The 11314-nt window shown below is 38.4% G+C and overlaps 1 long non-coding RNA gene across 1 annotated transcript; it reads right to left on the reverse strand.

Annotated features, from left to right (window-relative positions):
• Positions 1-1146: 1146 nt before the first annotated feature.
• On the reverse strand, positions 1147-10544 carry LOC148184366 (uncharacterized). The gene is made up of 3 exons (XR_015772616.1): positions 10496-10544; positions 4872-5019; positions 1147-1442 (listed from the first exon to the last, which is right to left on the reverse strand). It is a non-coding gene; the product is annotated as an uncharacterized LOC148184366 (long non-coding RNA).
• Positions 10545-11314: the final 770 nt, after the last annotated feature.

Here is an 11314-nt window from a genome sequence, read left to right on the forward strand (position 1 = left end):
TTTCTAGAAGGGAGGATTGAAGAATAGGGTGAAAAAAGCAAGTAGGGTGGATTAAGCTAAACTGTGCCAGGACAAGCATGTCAGCACATATGAACCTTTTCTCTCTATGCAATTCTGCTCTTTTATTTGCTTTTTTTGTTTGGTTTTTTTTTGCTTTATCAGCTCATAATATCAACCTCATAATGTCATTTTAACTCTTTCACATCTACAAAATTCCACTGTGCTATTCAATCCCCAGTGCATCAGTGAATTCTGCTTGGAGCATTCAGGCACTCAGGACCAGTATAATGATGTGTTCTTGGTATGCAAGAAGTGTGAAGCAAGTGACAGACAACTAAGGTGAGATTCTTCTCACCTAAATACAGTATAAGCATGTCCTGCTGAACAGATGCTCTCTTTACAGTAACTGGTCAGAAAATGAATATCTTAGCAATCCATCTGAAATGTATTTGAAATATAGATGAGATAAATTAGGCCACAAAAAATTTCTATTTCTCCTCACTGAATATAAATAGAGCATAGGAAAATTAACACAGAAATCCAGCTCTCAGAGGCCTACAGTTCACATGAATATGACACCACTATCAATGCTGTGTCAAGAAGCAAATCCATTTCTATCTGAGTTATCTAAGGCCATTTCAGCAACTCTGATAGGGACTGTAATTCACAGACACCTGAGCAAAAGGACATGCCTTGAAGCCAGCCCAGGAAGCCAGCATAAAACTGTTCCAACTTAGTCTGATGACTTCAGTATAAGTCTGTTGCAATATCTCTATTTGGTTTTGAGAAAAATAATTTCTCTGGGCAACACTCCACTGGGATGTGTAGCTGTAACCCACAAGAGAAATTACATCCTTTCATGAGAAATGGGTAATGCAAAGAAATGGATCATGAAATCCAGGTTGGATAAGGCCTTGAGCAACCTGGTCTAGAGGGAGCTGTCCTTGCCTGTGTCAGGCAGGTTGGAACTAGATGATCTCTAAGGTCCATTCCAACCCCTTTACACTCTATGACTCTATGAAATAATGCCTGATGCTCTCCCAGTATTATTTTTGAAGCAGCTTGACTTTATACAAAACTGTTAAATATCCCAGAGAGGGATTACAGTCACCTACGTGGGTCACACAGCCAGAACGTGGGGCAGAGGGACATAGCACTAGTGGAAAAGAAGGAAAAATACTTTTCAACAGCACATTTATCTGTAGATGGAACCAGCTTCAAAGGGAGAATTGTCTCAGCTGTTTATCAGATAATTTTTATGTCTGAACTAGTTATCCTCAGGGTTGCAGGAATTGCAGATCATGAATCCTTCAAGACATCCCATTTTCAGTGTTGAAGAGTCCTCTCCAGGGAAGTTGGAAATCCCTGGTATAGATCAAATAGAGGAGGAAACTGAGCCTTTCTTTTCCAGATTCCAAGTGGCAGTCTCACACACTGGACAGCTGAATTGCAGAAAAGGGAATAAATTAATCCATCCTGAACATATGTCTTGTCCAATATTTTCTATATTTTACATTCAGCTGAAAGTACTTGGGGTTAAAAACCTAGACATGTTTGTTTGTGGCTTTGTTTTTTTGTAAATGATAAATGCTTTTTCTGAAGGGTAAATAATGATTTGAAAAATAAAATGCAGGTCTTTAGAACAAACTTAATCTTATAACAGTTGTGATGGCATAAATGATGTTAATGGGAATATTATGGGTAACTTTGTTAACTGAACACCCTAAAAAACTGTGCATGATGCAAAACTTAGTTTAGTTAAGGAACTTACCACACTCCTTTTTCTACTGCTATTTCCCTTTCCTTTCAAGAGAAAAAACAAGTCAAGAAAAAAATTTCTAGTAAAAATATGAGGGAAAATTATCAACTTATTTTTTAATATAATGAAGTATTTATCTTCATAAGTTGTTCCTGTCCACTGTTGCACTGTTGCAATTTTTATAATTCTGTTTACTGTATTACATTACTATATATGAAGAACTTGAAATGGTTCTTTAAAATGACATTGAAATCGCTGCGATATTATGGATTATTTAAAATAGATTTGTGACAATTAAGGTTGTTGTCCAAATATCTTTCACCTCAAAATCCTGCTGGATCACACATGTGGTTTTGCTACTTTTTGTAGAGGCCTTTTTTGATTTAACATGTGCCACTGTGTTCTTCATTGTTTGGAGAAACTAATGAATGGTATGAAATGATTATGTACTGTCATTTTTCTTACTCTTCCCATATTCTGTTGTGCAATCACTGCCATGCTCTTGCTAAGAACCTTGGCTGCATTCCACTCTGAGTTCTTTCTTAATGACTTCATCTGTAGGACTACAAAGATTCATAATCAGTTCCTATCCAAGCCCTGAAATTAATTTTGTGGAAATCCATCTCTGTATGTTACAATGCTGGCTATTGAAGCAATCTTGAAAGCAGACACCATGTGGGGGGAAGGAAGGAGGGGAGCAGGGAGAGAAAAAAAAAAGAAAAAAAAAAACAACTTTGGCCCCAGCTCACAGAAATCAAGCTGTGTTCTGTGACACTCAAAAAAAAGAGGGTGGTCTCCTCCCCAGCAGAAGTCACGCAACAGAGCAGATACCCTCACCAAGCTGCTGTCTGTGCAGGTCTCTGTTTCCTTACCTCAGAGGAGAGAAAAGATGCCTCTCTTGAGAGTATGAACAGGTGAAAGGTTTCTATTCACAGTAGAATCTCTGAAGGCTTAAATGTCTACTGGGATGTCTCAGTGATTTTAATGTCAAACTTCTGTACCATGTTCAGTCAACAGACAGTTCTGAAAAGTCTTAAATTAGGTACATATAGTAAATTTTCAAACCCTTTCACCTCCTCCTGGTGGTATCTCAAGTCTCTGAATAGGATGTGTCAAAACTTGTGTGTGTCTTAGCAATCACAGACAAACATCTGAATATGCTGAATATATATTCAGCAGTGGTTTACAACACATAAGTGGAGATTTGATCTTCTTTCTGTATTTGCTTACATCAGGGTATTAGAAAATAACCTGGAAGTGCCTCTGTGCCTCTTTTTTATAGTTTCAAAGGCATTTTGATTAACAGCCTTTGGGTAACTGATTCTGGTTAATCCATTACCTCTACATCTGAAGGAAGAAACAGGGAATATTAAAGAGCACAAGATGCAAGTAAACATTCACCACTGAGCATAAGAATGATGCTTTGGTCAACTGAGGCTTAATATAAACTGAGATACTCAGAATTTCCCATTACAACTGGATGAAAACACTGATGTTGCGTAGACAGTACTGAAAACAAAAAGGGAGGGACAGTCAGAGAAGCCTATTGTTTAATTTAAGGTCCTGTTTTTATCTCCAGGACTGGTGTTGCAGACAGTAGTCTTCATGTGGCTCCCTGCACACTTCCCTGCTTATTTCTCCAACTGGTGTTGACACTATAAGTCTGTGGCAAAAACTCACAGTCAAATATCAATCTTATAAACACATGCACACAAGTATAGAGATGAACAACTGGATTTGGCTTGTTACCTTATTGACTTGGAATATGGTGGGTTCAGGACACAAACAAGAGCCTTGCCTTAGTAATTGCTACAAAGGACAGCATTTTCCAACTCTGCTCCTTTCCATAGCTAAAATGAGCAATGGATACAAGGCAAAAAAAATATGTTGCCATTCACAGCAAAGTTCTCAGTCAGACAGAAAACATTTAGTGTCAGAGAAGTTGCAGTTTACCTAAGAAATCATATCATCAATCTATAATACAGAAGTGATCATGTCTTTGTGAAAACTTCATTCCTCATGAAGCTGCCAGATGCTGACATTGTGTGCTGGCGTCCGCCTGACACACTGCAGTAGGAATAAATGGGGCACTGTATGTCTCAGCTCCCTAGCTGAGATATGACATTAACTCTTGACCTTCAAATGAAAAGAAAACTCAGTATCTCCCGTTACTATTATAAATGTTGACTTTAGTATTCATTATTAAAGAACACATTTCAGTCTCATTCCACACTGCATCACGCAATGTATGGATCTATAGCAGTTTTCACTGGTACTGTTTCTTTTCACTTTGTCTGCATCTGATAAGGCAGAAACCTTGGGGACTGAACCAAAACACAAGCATTGCTGAAGAAACAGGCCTGGGAGATTTTCTGCTTCATCTCATGACACCATGCTTGTATAATGCTATAGAGTAATACAGCCTTTATTTTATGGCATATGAAAATGTGAATGCATTTCCTTCTTATATTCCATACACAGAGTATGCACAATCCCCACGTGGAAGTAACACATTGGTTGGTATGTCTTAGGCCTCCTTCTGGGCCACTTCATAACCAGGATGAATTGTTTTAGTTTCCAGTGATGGACTTCAGCTCAAATAACAGAAAGTTTAGTTTTTCTGAACTACAATCCCTTATCACACTCTCTAATACATAAGCAAAAAATATGGCTATTAGTTATAGCAGACAGAGGCAAAAGGTTGTATATTTCTTTCAAAAGTACCCACTCTGAAATTTGGAGAAAATGTGCTGAAATTATACTAACCTCTGTTAGCTCATTGCAGAGCACTAGCAGTTTAATCCATGAATTGCACAATTGTAGGCATTACTGTGGGAAGTCTTTTTTAGTCTTCCTAGTCTGACAAACAGACAACAAAGATATTTGTTTTCTTATGAGTGGATGTAAAAATTTGGACCTGAAAGGATGTGTTACAGCAACCAACTTGAAAATGTTAACTTTTCAGTTTAGAATTCTATTTTTCTGAGTGACTTTATCATGGATAGCAAGGACTGTCTCCCTGCTGACTTGGTGGCACTGCAGAGAAAGAGGCTACAGTAGCTACAGGATTACTATATATTTAAATTAAACCCAAGGTTTTGTCATCTCTTACCCATTGCCATCTAATCTCAGAGGAGACCTGAATACAGTCTGGTTTCTACTGAACAAATCTTTGAGTGACCATTGCTGAATTTCCCAGCTGAGGCCAGACTTTCGATACTTTGATCATCTCCCCGTTGCAGGTGGAACTCCAGAAGAGCCTATGAAACACAGAGATCAATTTTTACACTGCACCAAAGGGATGTCCTTAAAACTCCCAGACTGAACTGGGTGAAAAGTTTAGCATGAGAACACACTCATTTTGCTCTGACACACTCATCTTGGTACCACAAAAGCAGGCCAATCCTTGTGCAGTAATCAGGACAGAAATGCAACATGCACAAAGATGGCCTTTTCAATAGTACAAATTGACTTATCTTCCTTCCTAAGGATATAGACAGATTCTTCCACTTCATTATGCCTTTTTGTAACAAACTGATACATGGGAACCACACCAGACAACAGCACTAGGGCCAGGACACAGAAATGCATCCAGGATGAAATAAGCTGACAATGATTCTGGAGAGGCAAATCCATAGAACCATATTTCATTCTTATACATGCTATAAGATGGGATCCTATAAGACAGAATTTCTATGCAACCAGCATTGCCTATGTTTGAGTTTTTTTTCCTGTGCATGCTTGAAAAAAAATGACAACACACAAGCAGAAATTTGTCAGTGTCACTGAGCCAGATTGCTGCCCTTCTAACCAGGAATTAATCCTGCTAATGTCAAAGGGCTGATGGATGTCTTCAACAGCAGTAAAGAGTTCACAGCCTTGCCCACAGAAATAGGCTCTTAAATCAGAGCATGTTCTTATCTTTGAAGCTTGAGTAGCCATTGACTCGGGCTATTCCTGATCATCAGCTGAAAGCTATCTGGGTCTGCAGTTAGCCCTTACAATTACAATTCTCAGGAGTATTTCCCCTGCTGTCATCAAATCTGTCACAGATTACTCCTGTGGCCTTTATATGGCCATGGAGCTGGCAATTGCTCTCCTGCTGACTGCAGAGGCATGGGTGAAGATTGCTCCAATATGAGACAGAGCAGGTCAGCAGAATACTGCTCTGCTAAAGCACTGAACACCAAAGTAAAGCCAAAGCATTCCCTGACAGACGTTTTCTTGCCAGTGGATGAAGACCACAGCTGGCCTGTCAGTCTGTTCACCTGAACCCCAACCTGCTTCTTTCCAGCTCCTGCCTGTATCCTGAATTCCTTAGTGAAGGGAATAATGTTCTTCCCCTCTTTATACAGCTGGCAAGTGCAGGGCTTTAAACACCACACAAACTCAAATGGTGAATGTGGGTGACAATTTGTGAAGATATTGTTCTCCAGCACAACCACTGAGAGCAAAATCGTGGTGACTCAAACCTGTCACAGACCACAGAGAAAAGGGTGCTCATTTTTTCATCATTGTACCTTTGCTTGAACTTTACAGATTTAAAATGTCAGCCTTCAGAGTTATGTCCTCTACAGAAACCTTTCAATGTGTAATTTCACCTTTGCAAATACAGTCTGGGAGTTGTGAACCAGGGTCACTTTATTCTGCTGAGCACAGCTAAAAACCATAACAAAGTATTGGAGAGTTACTGCAGTCTTGCTCAATTATTTTGTATTTCTTGCAGCAAAGTGTAGTGAATCATGCAAAACACATTGTTTTGTTTTGCTTTGGAAGACACACTTCTTACTGAATGATGTGTGCATAAAATATGTTGGAAATCAGTATGTTATTCCACAATGGGACTCCATTTTTGATGGGAGCTTCTAGGGGGTGCACTAATACTCGTAATAAATAGCAGGAACAAACCCAGAACACAAGTTTGGCTACACCACTGGTTGTAGAGTCACAAAAATATCTCAAGGGAGATGAAATACCTTCATGCATGTTCAGTTCTTTGTTCTGTCCTGTCACTGTGAGTTAATGACTCTTTCCATTAAGAATTGGACTGAGTCCACCAATTCATGTCAAAATACAATCTCCATATAATGATGGAGACAACAAAATGGGCATAAGATATTGCCTGATTTGTAACTTTTAATACAGAGATGAAGAGTCAGCATGCCCTTCATTCCAGCTTGAAGGGTCTCATATATAAAAATGGAGATAAAAGAAGTAACCTAGTGTGTCCAGGTTTTTTTTCTTCTGAAGGATTTTGTTTTTCTAATAGCTAAAACAATAACCAGCTTCAATTTGCCTTATAAAAAAAATCATGCACAGTAACTACAAAAAATTTGATATAATGGACTCCACAGTGATTAATAAGCATTCAATATTTGCGTGGGGTTTATTGCATATCACACTGTTAGGGTGAGGACTTATTTTAATGAAGTCTAGTTTTCCTGTCATTGTTGACTTTCTTTATACTAAAGCCATTAAAATTCTGATTTTGAAAATCCTGTTTGCATCACTAATGCCTAGATCTGGATGTCTTCCATATGAAGAAAGAGCACATACATTAGGATTTTTAGGCTTGGGAAAAAGATGACTGATGGGGGGGAATGACAGAGGGCTTTAAGTCATAAACTGTATGCAGAACATGAACAGAGTGAATATTCACCTCATAGCACAAGGATTAGCAGACATATAATGAAAGCATTAAGGAGTAAGTTATACACCAAAGCAGAGCATTTTTTTCCACACAACATGTAATTGCATTATAGAGCTCATAACCACAGGATTTCATGGAGGTAAAAAATACACATGGCTGTAAAAAGGAACAAATTAATGGAGAGCAAATCAACTGGTGTTACTAAACGTGATTTGCCAGAAAGAAATCTGGGTCAGGAAGTTCTAAAACCACTGATTACTGGAAAATTTGCTAGACCAAGACATTTTTGTACATGCGTTTGTTCCTTTCCTCTTTGCCTATATGTCTGCTGCTGCCCAGCCTCAGGGAGAAGATGGGAGGTGTGGAGGACCTTGGCCTGACAGGCCTTCTCCCCTCTCCTCTAAATGTCCCATGGGATGAATGCCATCTCATCCATCAAACTCAGATATCTGCTGTGAAAATGCCTATGTGAAAATCCTCTTCACAGATAGGAGCAACAGACCCTTCTGGAGTGCAGAAGTTTGGGTTGTTTCAGGCATATGTATTAGGGAGGAGCAAAATGAGCTGTGAACACATGCATTTCTGCCCACCAATACTAAAGAAAATGCAGATGTCTATCTTAAATGAGGTCATCTACTATTGGTTGGGTCAGATATGTGTCATTCCTGTTACTATGGCTCTATGCAGAAAAAATAACAGGATTTTTTCCTCCAGCCGTCATATTTGTGCCTTCACATTCAATCGGTAGAGTAAGTTACTAAAGAAAAGGAAACAAAAAGGATCTGTCTCAACATTTTACTCTTCATTAAAAGTATCATAAAGAAGAGTTTATAAGCTGACCCAATTTTTATAAAACATCTACATATGGTCTTTAGTCCCACTGAAATTATTAGATTTAGAAACGTGTTTAAGATCTTTGCTGAACTGGGACTAGAGTGAAATATGGCAGAATGAAAGCCACCAAAGTATCTGAGACATTGAAATATAGTTCAGTTCCATTAATAGCAAGTCTCTGTTTCAAGTAGGGCTGATCTGACAAAAGCAAAGCAAAATTACTCCAGTATATAAAAGAGTTCTTCTGTGCTGTTAAATTCTGATATAAATTATTAAATCCCACAGAGATTTTTTAGATCAAAAGAACTTTATACTTTCTTTATGTATCCCCTTCTACAGAGAAAAGAAATTGCCAAATATCCTGCAAGGCAGATGTGAAAATATGATCTTTTAACGCAATTGTGACTCTCTTGCTTTGCCATTTTTTGTGTTGAATCCAAGACTTCTCTGGATGTGGGACATCCAGTTACAGATCTAATGAGCAACACAAAAACCTAAGGTGTGCTTCAGAGGTTGCCCCTGTAAATGCAGATCACGACTTTGGAGTGAACTGGGGAGGTACCAAGAGACACCAACAGTCTTTTCAAATGACACTGTTACTTTTAGTAATTAAATATGTAACCATTTCTACATGCTCCTCTAGAAAGGCATGCTGCAGTTTTAAAGATTCCATCCTAGATGTACATTACAACCCTCAATTTCCCTGGAAACAAATTGATTTGCATGTTTAATTTCTCAGCCATCCAGACACAGTATTTTTTTCAGAAGAAAAAATATAAAATCATAGACTCATTAAAGTTGGAAAATATCTCAAAAATCATTAAATCCAGACATTAACCTAGCACTGCTGTGTTCACCACTAAACCACGTCTCCAAGTGCCACATCCACACACCTTTTGATCAAATATAGAGATGGCAATTCCTCCACATACCTGGGCAGCCTGTTCCAATGCTTGACCACTCCTTCAGTTAAAATTATTTTCCAAATATCCAGATATCTAAATATCCAAATACGCAATTTAAGCATTCTCTGCAGCAACTTCAGGCAATTTTTTCTTCTCCTGGCACTTGCAACCTGGGAGAACAACTCGCACCTGGCTACAACCTCCTTTCAGACAAATATAGGGAGTGGTAAGTTTTCCCCTGAGCCTCCCCATTTGGAATATTTTATTTTTCTGAGTTAGAGACATTATAAAAAAACATTTTTACACTTTCTGCTTAGTATAAGCCAAAAAAAAAGAAAGATCGACTGACAATCTGAATAGGGACACTCAACTGACAACATAGAACTTTGCCTTCTAATTTTATTTAATTAGGATTTACTGGAAAACACAAAATAGGCCTTTAACTGGGGACAAAACCTGTAACTGTTCTTCTTAAGAAGCCCTGACCATCATATTACACAGTTAGAGCTTATTTCTTTTCTCCCAATTCACTCTTGGGAACAGTAAATCTTGTATCCATTTCCCCGTTGGAAAGGTGGGAGGTTCCTCTGTTTCCCCCTTTAACCCTGTTGACATAAATTCTGTCTGTCATTCACACTCCTGGGAATGAGGAAATATGGGTCTGGTCCCCTCTGTCTGAGGAAGGAAGAGAAACCAGTTTCCTCACTTCCTGTGCAAGTGCTCTAAGTGGTATGTTATTACACTAAAAGCCACCCCTCAATTACTTACTGGCCAGTGTCAGCACATTAGGGCTTGTCTCAGATGGATTTAGTGGGAGTCATCATCTTTCTGTGCATTAGATGCACTTTAGCAGGCCATAGGCAGCCAGACAAAAGCTCAGATGGAAATGAAGCTTTTTGCCTCAGTCTTTATTAGGTTTAGGTACAAAGCAAACACAGAGGCATCAGCTCACTTCCCTGGTTGATTCAAGCTAGGATGCCTGATCTGAGATGCTCTGAAGTTGCTGGACATATATAAATACCTACTGAAAATATTTGTGCCCTTCCAGACTAGAAGAAAAACCCATGCAGGATATCCAGTCTTGTGAAAAGACTCCAGACATGTATGCTAATAAACCTGAAATAATATCTGAACTTTTCAGCTAGAACTGTTTCCAGCTAAACCTGAAGTAGAAACAGACCTCAGAAGTCAAATAGAGATTCACCACAGAAGTGTGGGATTCAGAGGCATTGCCATAAAGTTTATTCATATTGCACTTTTCAGCATTTATACTTCAGCTTCATTTCAAGTCAAGTATCCAAGAATGAATAAAAGATAAATTCCTTTGGGGATCTGAGTTTTACTTACCAAGCCAAGCACTACATTTGCCTTGCATTGCTCAGCTGCTGTACTTGAAGAATACACTGAGGAAGAAATTGTCTATCAGGAGCAAAGTACCAGGTTACACATGTCTGTGCAGGGTTGATAGTTCACTGGAGAGTTGTGGAGCCAAGATTCTGCCAAAATTTTCTTCTTGCTCTAGTTATTCTGAGTGTAGATTCACAGATCCAGAAGGTCATAAAGGGTCAAGGGACAACCTTAAACATAAGCTCCTTTATATTTGTCTACACTCCATAAACTCTAAACTTGCCTTATGACATCTGGCACATCTTACTCTTTCTGACTGTACAGAGGGTCTCTTCTCTCAATACTATATAAAATTACTAGTCTTGTTAGCATGTGAATTTATAATGTCTGAAAATCATTCTTGCTTATCTGCATGTCTTCACCTAAATAATATTTCCAAAAGTCAAGTCTTATATTTATTTGAGGCACTGAACTTGCAAAGCATAAAATTTCTAAACTGGGAACGTTGGCATTTCTAAGGTCAGCAACAAAGATTGGTTTGCAAACCTAACTGAAGTTTTGATTTGCTTCAGTGCCATGCAACAGCTTGGCTTTTAAAGCATCAAATTGCTTTTTTAGTACATTTAATTAAACTTCTAAGACTGCTTGGCAAGCTTAAACTCCACTTGTTGCAATGAGCAGTATGGTGATTATTTATAATTTCATGAAGATTACTTCCATCTGTACTTCAGTGCAATTAGGGAGTTTATTCATAATTCATTAATTTTAAAGACATGTACATAAAACATGATTCTGTGCCCTAACTTTATGTGTTACGAT

Source organism: Pseudopodoces humilis, chromosome 5, assembly GCF_049639895.1.
Source record: "Pseudopodoces humilis isolate 2021_Gansu_Grassland_sample_001 chromosome 5, ASM4963989v1, whole genome shotgun sequence".
Lineage (NCBI taxonomy): Eukaryota > Metazoa > Chordata > Aves > Passeriformes > Paridae > Pseudopodoces > Pseudopodoces humilis.